We start from the raw sequence: 16529 nt of genomic DNA on the forward strand, positions 1-16529 counted from the left end.
AAGAAAGCTGTATTTCCCTAAATGTCAGGGAGAACTGAAAATCAAAAAAGCTGTGCATTTAACTGTCCCTTTCTCTACATATCCAACCAGGACAGAAACACTCAGCTCCCATGCCCAGCCATATGAAATCTTCCCACTTTCTGTGGGTTTGGGCAAGTCTGGTCTTCAACCCTTGGCTTGGCAGGCTGTGGGATAGAAGAATTTAACAAATTAAGCTCTTATACTTTGCTCTGGAATACTATCCTTAAATGTGAATAAGAATTAGCTGAATCATTTGGATGTTTTTTATTTTTATTTAATTTTTAATTTTTATTTTTTGAGACAGTCTACTCTATCACCCAGGCTGGAGTGCAGTGGTGTGATCTTGACTCACTGCAACCTCTGCCTCCTGGGTTCTCCTGCCTCAGCCTCCCAAATAGCTGAGATTACAGGTGTGTGCCACCATGCCTGGCTAATTTCTGTATTTTTAGTAGAGGTGGGGTTTCACCATGTTGACCAGTCTGGTCTTAAACTCCTGGCCTCAAGTGATTTGCCTGACTCGGCCTCCCAAAATGCTGGGATTGATTACAGGTGTGAGCTGCCATGCCAGGCCCTTTTGGATGTTTTTAAAATGTAAACAAAATATCTGAGGAGATATCTTTTTAAATATCATCAATGACAACTTACAGACTTTAGCTTACTTATAGCAAGGAAAAGAAGAAAACAATATTTCTTCTTTGCATTTTTTATATTTGATGTTAGATTTCAAACATTTTTAAAGTATTAATACGTGTGGTATTTTGTTTTGTGTTGTTCTGCTTCAAATATAATAAAAATAATACTTGCAAATGTCACTTAGCTTCAAAATATAGTAATTGACGAGTGAACCTGGAGATACATTCTAGGAATTACAAAATATATAAGAACACTTACACATAAAGTTCACAGTTGAAATCATAGTGCTATGGAAATTTTCTGTGAGTTCTTTTGATGAGTCTAAACTCCTAATAAATATGAATTCAAAATAATGGAAAAAGGGAAAAGGAATGCCTCCATTGCAAAACAACAATAATGACAACTCACTAAAAGACTTTTATTGGTTTAAGCACACGCAATCTAACTTATACAAATCAAAGTTTCAGCTAGGAGTAAAGGAGAAAATCCAAAATCTTTGAAAAGGGAACTTAGAAGTTGGCAAAAAATTTCATTTTTTTTCTTTTCTCCTTCTCTCCTTCCCTCTCTCTTTCCTTCTTTCTTTATTCCTCTCTTCCAATACAAAGCCTGCATTCTTTTTTCCCTTGATCATATTTGTGGAGTATATAATAATTGTCATATTAGTTTCTCATATATTACAAATATAAATAAAAATAAGTATATTTATAATATTTAGTAAATGTCTACACAGGGATTTTCCAAAATGATGGTTGCCGCCCATGTCCATTTATGTTTAACATTCTGCTTAGAAACACTTTTCAGTGTAGAAACTTTCCTGGAATATTGTTATTCATGGTTACCCCTCATTGGAGGGTTCTACCTGTTTCATTCTCTCTGTCTTTCCTTCCAGGGTTCTACCTGGTTCATTCTCTCTGTCTTTCCTTCCACCTCCTACCCAGTGATTGTGTGGGAAATATTTTGACAAGTCCAATTTTCCATCAAAGTACAAAGTACTTAGCAAATAGCAGTAAAGAGAATAAAATCACTTCTAAAGTCTTCACTATTTGTCAGTTTAAAAAAGTGTCAGATTAAAAACCTGATTAGTTGCTTTTTTTACCTAATAATTTAAATAACTGACATATTTGCTGGCACATTGTATAATTTTTATTTTATTTTAAAAAATTTTTTGGCAAAGGTTGAAAAGAATAAATACCCAGTGCTCATATTGCCTATCTGGATAATTGACACAGTTTTTGATTCTAAATTTAGTATCACCCTGTAACTTTGAATTTAGGCATGTATTCATCTCATAATTTCAGAAGATAGTATTAAATTGTAAGAAAAATTATGTCACAAGGTAAGGTATATTATGTATTTCCATTTCTCTTGCTGCCCATGGCCATCATGCCTCTATGTATCTAAAATTATAGAGTGCTGGAGATGAAAAAGACATGAGAAATCATTTCATGACATTCCTTATCTTTACAGATAGCAAACTGAACTTCAAGAAGCCAATATGGCTTTGTACAAGGGCAAGAATTTTGGAGTTAAACGGAACCAGGTTTGAATTCTGTCTTAGTAAGTATATAAACAGACAAGTTACTAAAGTTTGCTGAGTCTTGGAGTTCTCTTTTGTGTAATGGGAATAATAATAATTGCTTGCTAGGAATGCCATGAACAGTTTAATTAAAATTGTATATTTTAATGTCTGGTAAACAGTAGACAGTTGGTGCTTCTTAGTTCTCTTGCCTTCTCAAGGTAACAAAATAAATTAGTGACAAAAATGTGCTTTAGATGATTTTGAGCAAAACAGACCTCTATTTTATGCTACTTCTATCATAATTTGCTGTTGAGTCACTAAGGAAGCTTCAGCTTCTGGAATCGAAATCCCTCACCCTGCCAAATTCACCATTTTTGTCAACAAATGAGGCACCTTTATCCAAGGCTGGAGCCTCTATGGTTTGTCCAAGAGGAGATGAAAGATGCACAAATCACTTCCTAATTATGGATGACCAGTGGCTCAAGCTGAGTAATAGTCCTAAACTGAGGGTGGACCTGCTTGGATTGTCAATGACAGCTTATTACTCACTAAGTGATATATTATGAAATTAATATCCAAACCTTTATCATAGATTTTATTATGCCAAAAGTTATTTACTCATAGACCCTTAATGACATAGTTGCAGAAGATTCCCAAAACCCCACTTTTCTAATTCCAGTTAATTTCCATTTCCTTTTTTTCTCCCCCAGAATTGGATGCCATGCATTTCCCTTTTTTTACCAAGTAATTTGAAAGCTATACTTTTTTTTTCTCCATCATAACTCATTCATATCCACTGTTCTAACAGTTATTTTTGTAGGCTTTTTAGAACTTAGTTTTCCTACAATAAACATCTCTCAATCCTTGAATGTTTTCTTGGATCCCTTCCAGTGTTTCAGCATGTAGCAACAACCTTCTATTCTGTTGCCCTAGCCCACAGGTTGAAAAACTACAGCCCTGTAGGACAAATCCAACTTTCTGCCTGATTGTACATGACTGTTGAGCTAAGGATGGTTTTAATATTCTAAAATGGATTGAAAAAATTTTTAAATAAAAATATTTCATGACATAAAAATTACATGAAATTCAAATTTCAACATCTATAAATAATGAGTAATTGTATCATAGTTGTGCATATTACTTATTGGCTCTGGCTGCTTTTGCACTACAATAGCAGAGTTGAACAGTTATAACAGAGACCATAGAGCCTGAAAAGCTTAAAATCTTTACTATCTTCCCCTTCATATAAATTTGCTGGCCCCTGCCAGACTCTCAGAAGTCAGCTCTCCCCCGACCTTTAAACCCAATTTTGTCAGTTGTACTTGGATATATTTCTCTAATCTGCCTGTCGCAATACTAGACAAGCTGCCATCACAGTTCACATACACTACCACCACTGTCTCCTAACTGGGCTCTTAATGTATATTTTTACCCCTCCAATCTATTTACCATGCATAAAGAAAATTGTAAAATTTGATCATACCACTTAATCATACTGCTTAATATTCAATTCCTTTCCATTGCTCTTAGAACAAAAACTAAAATTCTTAATGTGGTTTTCAGTGGCTCACATGATCTGGCCTGTTTGCCTCTGCTGTTTTCCCTTTGTCTCTCTACTTAATTTGGCCCACCACTGCTCACCATGCTGGGTTTTCCTCGGTTCCTGCTCAGGGTCTTAGAACAGGTTGTGCTTAACCATAACCATTTTACCCACTTCTCTTTGCTAGCTAACTGTTATTTAGTATTCAAATCTAGCTCAAATGCCACTTTTTATGACAACCTTTTTTGATTCCCTCTTAGAGATCAGTGCCTTTATTTGTTCCCATTGTACTTAATATTTTTCTTTTTAAGACATATCACTCTTTCTAATTATATACTTAATCAACAACTGCCCCTGGCATTAGACTATAAGCTTCAGCGGAACAGAAACTATTTGTTTTGCTCCCCAACATATTCCGAACATTCAAAACAGTGCTTGAGACAGAATTCATTATTGCTTAATAAATACCGACAGAAAGAATACACTGAAAGCACCTATGTTCTGATCTTCCAAAGTTTTCCTTAAGAAATAAAAAGGTCTTCCCTGACTTGTACTTTAGATAGTAAGCCGCATGAGAGCAGGGACTATATCTGTTGTCCTACGTACTTGTTCATTGTCATACCTCCAAGCATGTGACATGTGCTCAGTGCTCAATAAATATTTGTTGAGTCAGTGAATGAATAAGCTTTCTCTTCACTTTCAGGTCTCATTCATAAGAGGGCTATATTTTTAGCTCATTGCTGCCTCAAGATCACTTTTATATCATCATCCCTCAGTTATTTTTTCCTCTTCTGATGTATATTTCACTGTAAAATTTTACATTTTAAAGAGATTTGAAAGATATAGGTTGGTGAAAAGTAATTGCAGTTTTTGCCATTAAAGTTTGCCATTAAAAGTAATGGCAAAAATTGCAACTACTTTTGCATCAACCCAACCTAGTAATTAGCTCATTCCTCTCATATCAAAAACAATGTGATTTTGACGCTATTTCTTATGCTGTTTTCTACCTATTCTTATCAGCCATCTTTTGTCCCTGTGCTCTCCCACTTTTCTCATTTACATTGCATATGTTCAGGAGTAGACTGTTGGGTCACTTATATTCCTCTGTTTGGGGCAACCTTTCATTATTTTTCCATGACAAGTGTCTCTCTAATTTTCTTTTCTATTTTACTTCAATTATTTTAGCACATAGCTCACAATCCTTTTCTCCATTACATCCCATCATCAATGTCAATGATTTGATCATCCATGGCGCTGACTGTTTTGTCTGGTCTCATTGTACTTTATTCTTCCCAATAGAAGTGACACTGCTCCACCTCAGAGTTTTTGGGCTCCTAAATTCCCCTTTGTTGGGCTTTTTCATTCTTTACCCAAGGCAGCTCTCTATCCTCGTAATTTTTCTGTTGAACGTTTCAAACGTCTCTTAACACTTCTAGTCTCGTGGTGCCTTTATTGACATCCTAAATGACTTTTCATCAGAGGGTCGCAGTGTAGCCATGAACACAGCATCAGCTACCAGCCAGGGGAAGCTCATGCTGCCTTCCACTTCTGCACTTAGTCTCAGGAATCCAAGCCTTGGTTTATTACAAGCTCACGCTCACTGACTTCAGCTGGACTCTCGTTACTGCATAGCAAAGGTACGGTGAATCACTCCTCATTTTTCTGGAACTGAACAGCGCTTTCTAACTTTCTCCATGAAAGCTGATAGATCTAATAAATTCTTCAACTTCAACTTTGCTCAGAAACCTCAGGCCTTTATTATTCCTTTAGCATCCCTTGTTTCCACCTCAAATCTCTTTGGCTGTATGTTTTCCTTTAGTCTCTACCAGCCTCCTAACCCCCTCCAAATTCCTGACAAAGAAGAGACTTCCTTTCTTCTACATTTCTTCTATGTTCACATATCCAACTTCTAGGACTTGCTTTTATTTTTTTTAACCTTTTCATCCTCAAATTCGACTTCTCCTGGCTTTTTCTCCTTGCCTACAAACATTTTTAGTTCTCACCTAGCCTATATGTTCCCTCAAATCTGTTATCTTCAAAACTGCCATTTTATCTTTTTCTCTCTAATGTTTTAAAAGACTTGCTGCCATGCTCACTACTAGCTTACTCTCAACTACTATCAATGGGCTTCAGTCCCAACTGGTTGCTGAAAATTCTGTATTTAAGGAGAGTAGTGACCTGTGATCTCAAATTACAGGTATCTATTGTGAATTTTCATCCCTTCCAACCTATCTGCAGTATTGAACACCACTGCCTATGTTCTGCCTTAGCTTAGCATGGTGACACTAATTGATTTTTCTCCTATCCCTTTGACTGCTTCTTGTCATTTCTCTTCTCTACTGTGACAAGTACCCCTATATTGCTTAATATCACAGGTATTTGTTTCTCTCTCCCCAAACCCATGGCTTTTCCAGTTTGTAAGCTGTGCAAGCAGAACTGTATTCTTGTCTTTGATTTTCTGAAACAGAGTCTGCCATAGGAAATAAAATAACCAAATTAAAAATAAATATTTATTTCATTGCATGAAAGAGTGACATTCTAACCTTTGTAAAGCAGGAGATCATTTGGCACATCTCAGCATGGTATCTTATGCAGTGAAATAATTTGAGCACAAATAATTGGGACCAATTTTTATTTGTAGTACAGACTATGAAAAAAGCAAAAAGAATTGCATTTTTAATGTATAACAAATATTATTTAAATCTTTTTCTGTTACTTTCACTCTAATTATATTTTTCAAAACAGCAGCTGCTCTTTAAAATATCCCTCCATTTTCTTTAATTCTGGAGATGATCCATAGATGAGATAGATAGATACATACATACATAGATATAGATTTGGGTATATTTGTCTATCTTGTACCTCTTTCAACCATATGGGTTTTCTATGTCTCACTTTCAAGTAAATTGCTTTAAAAAGGTAGCAGATTGACAGTTCTGGATGATAGATGATGGATCCTATTCAAAGTCATACTTTCTAATGACATTTTCTTACTTCCCAAGAATACATTCTTCTTTATTTTCCAAATGTTTCATACCTTCTTCAAGGCCTTGGTATTTTTCAAGTTCAATCCATATGAGTAGTAATTTTCAGAGAAATGAGAAGGCTGTGGAGAAACAGAAGATCAAAAAATCCACATATAATAAAAAGTAAATTTTCACCAAAATGATGATGACCAGCAAGTAATCAAAGTTAAGGACTCAAATAAGAGCCCATTTTAGCATGCCACAATGAGCTGTGAAGTATACGACAAATATGCGCTACTAATAAAGTGTCAATGTTTGCAAAGGCCTTATTTATTTATTTATTTTTGAGATGGAGTTTTTTTGCTCTTGTTGCTCAGGTTAGAGTGCAATGGTGTGGTCTCAGCTCACTGCAACCTCTGCCTCCTGGGTTCAAGTGATTCTCTTGCCTCAGCCTCCCAAGTAGCTGGGATGACAGGCATACACCAGCACGCCCACCACCATGACTGGCTAAATACAGGGCTTTATCATATTGGCCAGGCTGGTCTCAAACTCCTGACCTGCCTCAGCCTCCTAAAGTGCTGGGATTACAGGAGCGAGCCACCGTGCCCAGCCTGCAAAGGCTTTATTTTTAGTTTTTTATAAATCATGGAGGATTTAAAGTTATCTTTCTAAAAACATTACTTCTACTCAATTGCATTATACTACATTTTCTTTGGGAGAGAGATAGGCTGGCTGGAAAATAACACGTTTAGAATCAGTATTTGATACAGTATATAGCCTGCCTTAACTACATTGAAACCTAAGAGAAATTTTGCTGATATACTAAAAATAGTTGCAAATGAATGAAAAGTTCAATATTTGATAGTAAGGCAAGACTAGCTACATACACTTTTCTTTTACTTAGGAAAATATGTTGATAGGGCATCTCAGTCATATTCTCATTCTTCCTTGTACCACACTCCAAACTCAGGAGTAAGAACCTTGAGATAAGGCAGGCTGAGACAAACCACATCCTTTTCACTTTCTCTCTTTTTCTTCCAGCCCAAATGGAACATATAGAAGCCCAACTAGTGGTGTAGTAAGGTAGCACCCCCAGGCATTTAGACCAAAACTAAACACAGGTGAGACAGAATCAGGGAAATTCTTTGTCAGAGGGCAGAGATTACATTTGGACCCCACTTTATTGCAGGAGGTATGAATCTGAATCTATTAATTCAACATTTCTTATTCAATTGGGCAGATATTACAAAGATCACTTCTAGTACCTTTTTCTGGGGGTCTTACCTGTTCTTTATGTTCTATAACAGAATAAAGCTTGATGTAGATAGCTTCAAATCTAATTACTTAGTAGAAAAATTTTAAAACCTTAGTTTCAGTTATTGAATTTAATAAATACTCCTCCTCTTCAATGAAAGTCATATATGATAAGAAATAGAAATGAAGCAGTAAGGATAAGAAGAATGCAAATTGATGACTGTAAAAATTAACCTAATAGACATGTTTAACTTTAAAATTAGAGACTAATATCTGAGTGACTAAGGAAAAAATGATCAATCATCCATAGCCTTTTGTGGCTGTGGACCACCAACATCCGCATGACCTGGGATTTTGTTAGAAGTGCAAATTCTCAGTACAGCCATTATGGAAAATAGTTTGAAATTTTCTCAAAAATTAAAAATAGAGCTATCATATCATACCCAGCAATCCCACTTCTGGGTATATACCCAAAAGAAATGAAATCAGTATGTTGAAAAGATATTTGCACTCCCATGTTTATTGCAGCACTATTCATAATAGCTAAGATACAGAATCAATCTAAGTGTTCATCAACAAATAAATGAAGAAAATGTGGTATATATACACAATGGAATACTGTTCCATGATAAAAAAGAAGAAATCCTGTCATTTGTAACAACATGGATGAACCTGGAGGACATTATGGTAAGTGAAATAAACCAGGTGCAGAAAGACAAATACCACATGATTTCCCTTATTTGTGGAATCTAAAAAAATTGACCTATTAGAAGCAGAGAGTGGAATTGTGTTTACCCGGGGCTAGCAGGGTGGGTTGAGAAGATGCTGGTCAAAGGATACAAAATTTCAGTTATATTGGAGGAATAAGTTCAAGAGATCTATTATATGACACGGTCACTAGAGTTAATAAAAATGTATTCTTGAAAATTACCCAAAGAGTAGATATTAACTGTTCTCATATCACAAAAAATAAGTATATGAGATAATATATATGTTAATTAGATGCTTTAGCTGCATATATTTGACATCTAATACATATTAACAACCTACATAATATAAAATATAACTATATATTAACATGTAATACATATATTAATTAGCTTGATTTAGCCACATATATTTGAAATATATGTGTATAATATTTCAAAACATCATGTTGTACATGATAAATATATACAATTTTTATTTGTCAATTAAGAAAAATAAATGAATACATCAGAAAAAAAGAAATGGAAAATTTCAGGCCTAACTCTAGACCCACTAAATCGAAGTCTTGGGAATAGATTTCAGGAGTCTTTATTTAACAAGCCTTCCAAGTGATTCTGATACCTGCTAAAGTATGAAAAGCTCTACTATTTCATAATCAGAGGTGATGAATTAGGGAAGATTCTTTTGGGGCAGCAATAGACCACCAGCAAAGTGCTTCAGCTTTAAGTGCTGAGTGAGCAAGCAAGACCTCGATTGGAAAGAACCTTTTTGGAGCCAGCTGGCAGACCCCAAACAAGCATGAATATTCTGGGTACAGGGACTCCACTGTGTGGCTGCCAGAGCCTACCTCTCAGAGAAGTACCGGGGCCAGCCAAGAAACAAATACCATTTCTTTCACTTCCTTTTTCTTCTCTTTCCTGACCTAGTGGCACTGGTGACCTGCCCGCCAGATTTAATTACAGGCAGGGAGAGAAGGTCTAGTGTTTAGATTTGGTTCCCTAAGGAAATAATGACTGATTTCAGCTGGTGAGATTTGTGCTTTCTAAAGGATAGAAGGACTGTGTGAGCTCAGAAGCCTGAAAGATTAGCATCCTCTGTGAGAGCTTCCAACCAACCCTCAGGATGAGCTGCAAACAGGATGAACAGTGGCCAAGAAATGTAGTTCACCTTGCTGGGATTTATGGCATAGCCAGGAATATTTGCAGGAAGCATAGAAACCTGTCCAGGTTCAGCACTAGCCCACACACATTCCTGGAGACTCGTTTCTTCTTTATCACATGATGGTTAGCAACACATAACATATATATTAGGTTCACAGGTCTAAGCTCATCTTTCCCAAAAATAAGCCTAGTACATTGTCTTTATTCTTCTCAGCCTTTCCTTCTGTTTTTGATACTTAAGGCAGATGTCAGAGTAAATGTTTGTCTCTCCAAAGTATCATAAATACACATATAGGGATTTAAAATGAGAAATACCATCTCTCTCATAGGATTAATAACATAAATATTATCCATTTTTCACTTGCATGGAAACTTATAGACCCTCTTTTTTTGGTTAAATTGTGTCACATTTTTGCCTAGAGCCTGAAATGCAGTATCCATAAGAAATTTCATCTTCCTCTTCAATTTAAAGAAGGTTTCAATCACAAAGAGAATTATAATGAAACATGAAAAACCAGTATTAATTCTTTCTCGCATTTTAACATGTCATTCTTCTTGTTTAAAAAGAAATATCTATATTAAGTTAATCTTTGTATAAAATATTGACTAGAACCCAGAGATACAAATAGTAGGAATGATTTGGTGTTCAGTTTGGTCTTTGCAATGAAAGAAAATGCTCATTTCCCACAATACTGTCCAAATTAGAAACCTATTTGAATGAGCAACCTATTATGATAAGGAGACATCTCTGGTTACAACTCTTACAAAACTTCAGGTTTCTTTCAACACAACAAGCATCACTTTTGACAGTCCTGCTCCACAGAAGACAGAAGCCCTTACAAATTTGCTATCTCTCAATCAGTCCCATTCTTTGCTTTAGAGGTCAGAGGTCCAGAGGTAATAAAGTTGGTGTGAACTTTTTGGTGATGTCCAGAGGGAGAAGTCAGCTTTACATGCAGAAAAATGCTAAGGGAGAAATTATTTCTTTTAAATATTTTGGATAATTTGTCATTTTTCCCTATAGAAACACAATGGGACAAGCAGTAGATTGGAAGTTATCTTGGACTTGACATTAGAAGTCACTGGTTCATGTTCTAGATCTTCTCATTAGATTTTTGACCCCAAATGAGGCAGATGAAGTGTCTGACTTTCTATTTTCTCATTCTAAAAAGTAGGTCATAGCAAGATCCAAGACCACCTTTAGACCCTGAATTTTGAAGGGCTCTGATCTGGTTTTCCTATGATGTCCCTTCACACAGGGCTAAGGATCAACGGGACCAAGGGGAGGCTGCTCACCCAGACCTTTTCTAGACTATGATCTGAGACACAGCTTCCTAGAGTGCTATGTCCCAAGTGGACCAAAGCTCGATTCTAGGAATGAGCATGTTCCCTAGTCCATTTTCCTGAGGGCAGAGCATAGGCCTAAGAAGTGGCCAAGGGATTTCTATTTGCGTAGTGTGGACAGACCTTGGACATAACAGGCTACGGTGTCCACATACAAGTTTCAAGACCCTTATAATCTAGGACTGAGTGAGGAAGGAGAAAAGCAAGGGGGCAGATCATGCACTGAAGGCATCTATTTGCATTTTTGCTGGGGCTTCATAGATGTCATGGGGAGGTCCACCATATCTGCCTATCTTATTGCATCATTCATTCCAAACCAGATACTGAATGGCTGTTCTTGTCTGACGTAACGTAGGCTCTGTTAATAGAAAGATAAGGAAGTTCATGCTTTAAAAATGGTAACAGTCTAATGGGAAGGCCTCTAGTTATAAATACATATTTTCAACACAGTGTGTAAAAGACCATAAATCACCACCTTCTCCTTTCCTCCGCATCAGCTTATATGACAACAGACTCCTGAGTTCAGCCTCATCCATTGGAACCAATGCCAATTAAGATCACACTGGGTGGTAAGAAATCTCCATGAGGAGAAGATTCTACATGCAAGGTAATCTCACTTTGTGTATATGACACAAGACACATTTGTTGTAGAGATGTGATAGCAGAGAAGTCAAGAGCCACCAACTCTGGAGCCATAGAGACTGGGAGTTGAACCTCTTTGCCATCCACTATTTATGTTTCTTATGACTAATAACTTTTCTAAGGTCAGTTTCTTAATTTGTAAAATGGAGATAAAGCTCTCTTCCTCTTATGCAAAATGAAACTACTATAAAGATTATAGAAAATAAAAATTTTAAAGTACTTAGTAAAGGATCCGGTATATAGTGAGCGCCAAATAAATGAAAGCTATTATTAAAAAGCTGAAGAAGTCAATTGGATTTATGTATCATCTCTTTATATGCACAACATATATATTTTCTATAACTCTATCTTGCATTTTCCAAGAGCCAATGCAAAATAAAATTTTATATAAGCGAAAGAAGTAGCTTCCAGCTTTTAATGTTTCTGCTTGATTCAACCTATTTGAGGGTAGAGATTGTCTTATCTGTAGCTATGTTTTTTGTCTTTGTATCTAGCATGGTCCCTGGCATTGTATGTTTTGGCTGAACAAATAGACGAATTAAAGAGAGAGGAAGAAAACATTTTCAAAGTCATATTCAGTGTCTATGATCACTTACCTTAAACTGAAAACAAGACAGTGATTAGAATTTCTCTAAAGGCAGATACAGTAGGAGCTTTTCCCTTCTCCCCTCAACCAGAACAACCTGAATTTTATGGAAGAAATTTCTTAGCTGATTCTTTAAGACTGTAAATTCCAATGAGGACATTGGAAATAAAATCATTTGTGTATAGTGATTGGCTTTACATATTCAGCTTTCATGGCGTCAAGGAGACTCATCTAAGAAATAAAATTTAGGCCGGGCGCGGTGGCTCAAGCCTGTAATCCCAGCCCTTTGGGAGGCCGAGGCGGGTGGATCACGAGGTCAAGAGATCGAGACCATCCTGGTCAACATGGTGAAACCCCGTCTCTACTAATACAAAAAATTAGCTGGGCACGGTGGCGCGTGCCTGTAATCCCAGCTACTCAGGAGGCTGAGGCAGGAGAATTGCCTGAACCCAGGGGGCGGAGGTTGCGGTGAGCCGAGATCGCGCCATTGCACTCCAGCCTGGGTAACAAGAGCGAAACTCCGTCTCAAAAAAAAAAAAAAAAAAAAAAAGAAATAAAATTTCCTGTATTATCAGTTGAATATTTATCTAAAAGATGACTAGATGGCATACTCAATTGTTTTATGAACTATATATGTGGGAAATAAAAAGTTCCAAGACCAAAAAAATCAGAAACATCTTTTCAAATGATTGTTGTCCCTCCCTCCCAACTCCTATGAGAACTATGTCTGAATGCATATTAGAATTAATGGAAAAAGATAATTAAATATCCAAAGTTTCTAAGTTTCTTTTCTTTTCTTTGAGATGGGATCTTGCACTGTCACCCAGGCTGGAGTGCAATGGCACAATCTTTGCTCACTGCAACCTCCGCCTCCTGGGTTCACGCGATTCTCCTGCCTCAGCCTCCTGAGTAGCTGGAATTACAGGCACACAGCACCACATCTGGCTAAGTTTTTGCATTTTTAGTAGACATGGGGTTTTACTTTGTTGGCCAGACTGGTCTTTAACTCCTGACCTCGTGATCTGCCCGCCTTGGCCTCCCAAAGTGCTGGGATTACAGGCGTGATCCAGCATGCCTGGCCTATGCATACGTTTTTAATAAAAAAAAAAAAAAAAAAACCAAGAGATATATTTCAAGGATGTTAGGAATCAGATAATTTTCTATTTTTTTTTTCAGACAGAATCTCACTCTGTCACTCAGGCTGAAGTGCAAAGGTGTGATCATAGCTCACTGCATCCTTGAACTCTTGGATGCAAACAATCCTCCCACCTCAGCCTCCTGAGTAGCTGGGACTACCATTGTGTGCCTCTATGCCAGGATAATTTTTTATGTTTTGTAGAGACAAGGCCTCCCTGTGTTGCCCAGGCTGGACTTGAACTCCTGGACTCAAGCAATCCTCTGGCCTTGCCCTTCCCAAGTGCTAGGATAACAGGCATAAGCCACTACACATACCTATTTTCTTTATACACAGCTTGGTTTAATATAAAACTCCTAGGTCTCACTTTTGTTTGTCCTTGAAGGAAATGTTGTTGTTACTATGTGATCTTTCAGAATGAATGCTTACACACACACACAATTTGAAAATAAGCTGATTTCTGCTCTTTTGACAGTAATTTGTAATAGATTTTTTCCCTTGCTTTGATGCTTGTAGATTTTATACAATTTAACACTTTGTCACTTTCTGTGATACCATTGGTTATTTTGGTGCTAATTTTTATTTGATGAGTCTGTGCCACAAGTGATTATGGAGGGAACTTGAATCAAAACTTCAGACAATATAGTGTATAAATAGAAGAGTAATCTTGGAGAGTGACTGAAGAGTAGGGGAGAGTTTTTACTCACTATACACTTTGAATGGAGACCTATAGAAAATAGTATAAGTTTCAAGCTATGAGATGTTTCTGGAATGAGAGGGAGAGTACATGTGATTAGCAGGGAAGTGACTGGGAACTGAGGAATCCCAAGGAGAATACTTCCAAGAGTCAGCAGAATGGAGACATGATGGAGCAGTGAATGTAAGTCTTATGCTAGTGGACACTGCCATATAAAGGATAAGACGATATCAGAGGGGACTTCCAGATATCAGTAGAAGTTGGTGTCTGAAAATTGCCTAAATCATAGTCCCTGCAAGGCCTGGGTGGGTATAAGAAATATGTAGGAGGCAGGGCAGATTTGTATAAACCCTGGGAATCAGGGAAAAAAGTATAGGTTCACTGAAACTGATGCCCTAACAATTTTTGGTTCAACCTAAAAACTTGGGTTCAAGTTCCAGAATAATATCAAACCCATTGACTGATAAGGAAATGGGCTCAGGCCTCTGTGGTGCACATTTTTCAAGTAACTGGCTTGCATATGCAGCCTGGAATGGTCAGAGGCTAATGAAAATCTTGGTGGAAAGAGTGAAGTGTGGACAATTTTTAAATGCTATTTATGTATTTGTGCTGCACTAGCTTGTTTGTTTAATGTCTTTCTCTTTAATCGTCACAACCCTTTATGAGTTAGAGATTATGATCCATTTTAGAGAGGAAAAACAGGTTTTTTTAAATGTTAAGCACTTGTGAAAATGTCACAGAGCTTAGTAATGATAATTTCATGCTATTTATTGTGCTTTCTGGGGATTTAAAAAAATAGTTTCATAAATATTTTAGTAGAATTTCTCTAGAAGGTATTCAGGTGTCATCTTATTTTACCATGTTCATGTAAGTCTCCCATATACTTTTGTTTTCTTTTTCAGTGTGTGTAATGAAGTCTGTCTAGCCATCTACAACAGTGGTTCTTGAACTTCAGTATGCTTAAGAAACACCTGGGAGCTTGTTAAAATGCAGACTCTAGGGCGTTTCCCTGAGCTTCAGTAGGTCTGGTGTGGGATCCAGGTGTCTGCATTTTAAACAAGCATCAGAGGTGAGTTCAGATGCCACTCATCTAAAGACTATGTGTGGAAATAGTCTATAATAAAGCAGTGTGCAAAGTAGCATTCATCTCCACACTTAGCCCATGGCCTCTGTTCCTCTAGCAACATTTTATTACAGAATTGACGTGGTAGTCATCGCACTACCCTCACTGCCCTTCAGGTGCCCTTAAGGTAGGGGAAGAAGAAAGGGGAAAGTATGAAAGCTGGTAAGATGTAGGTCAAGGAAGAACCATGGGATGCTCTTACACAATGCTGCTTTGACTGGCAAGTACTGGATTACATGGTCCAAGCCAGAGTGGTCTGGAACCTCTACAAAGCAGAATACAAAAATGTAGAGGCCAACTTAAACAGAAATACCTATTGGCAATTTTGTATTGTGTATTCTTTTAAAAGTTCTGAGGTAAAGGCTAATCATTTGTTAATTTAAGTAAAAACTTAGTGATAGGCTAGGCGCGGTGGCTCACGCCAGTAATCCCAGCACTTTGGGAGACTGAGGTGGGCGAATCACAAGGTCAGGAGTTTGAGAAACCCTGTCTCTACTAAAAACACAAAAATTAGCCGGACTTGGTGCAGGCACCTGTAATCCCACCTACTCGGGAGGCAGAGGCAGGAGAATTGCTTGAACCTGGGAGGTAGGGGTTGCAGTGAGCCAAGACTGAGCAATTGCACTCCAGCCTGGGCAACAGAGTGAGACTCCATCTCAAAAAAACAAAAACAAACAAAGAAACAAACAAATACAAATGAAACAAAAAAAAACCTAGTGGTTTATTAGGGATTTCCTAACAAATGTTAAAACATTGAGTATTATTGGGTTCATGCCAGGATATATATATATATATTTTTATCTATAAAGTATATATTTATATCATATATGTAAACTATTAGATATTTACTGTAAAAGTATTTTAATTGATAAGTGTATGGTACAAATTAATAGTTTTTTTTTTAGTTTCCAGATACAAACCCAAACTTTTAAAGGTAGGATTTTTTTTTTACTTACATGCACACATAGGGTAACTCACTTAAAGTAAGAGATTAATTTCTGAAAATTTGCTAGAAAATGGAGTTCTAGAAAACTGATTATGTTGAAAACTTGTCATTTACAGGAATTTTGCAATCAATCCTTCTGTGAAGAAGAAAAAAGTAACCACCCACAAATTTATCCATCTTGGAAAGTCTGGATTTAATTTTTCTCCATGCACTTATGCAAATCTTGGCAGCATTTGAAATACTACAAAGTAAATG

The 16529-nt window shown here is 36.8% G+C and overlaps 1 pseudogene; it reads right to left on the bottom strand.

Moving 5' to 3' along the window:
* Window positions 1-16529, bottom strand: part of LOC105715612 (far upstream element-binding protein 2-like) — a 46590-nt pseudogene that overhangs the window by 18704 nt on the left and 11357 nt on the right.

This window comes from Aotus nancymaae, unplaced genomic scaffold (genome assembly GCF_030222135.1).
Source record: "Aotus nancymaae isolate 86718 unplaced genomic scaffold, 86718_ANA_hifiasm-v0.15.2.pri h1tg000003l, whole genome shotgun sequence".
NCBI lineage: Eukaryota > Metazoa > Chordata > Mammalia > Primates > Aotidae > Aotus > Aotus nancymaae.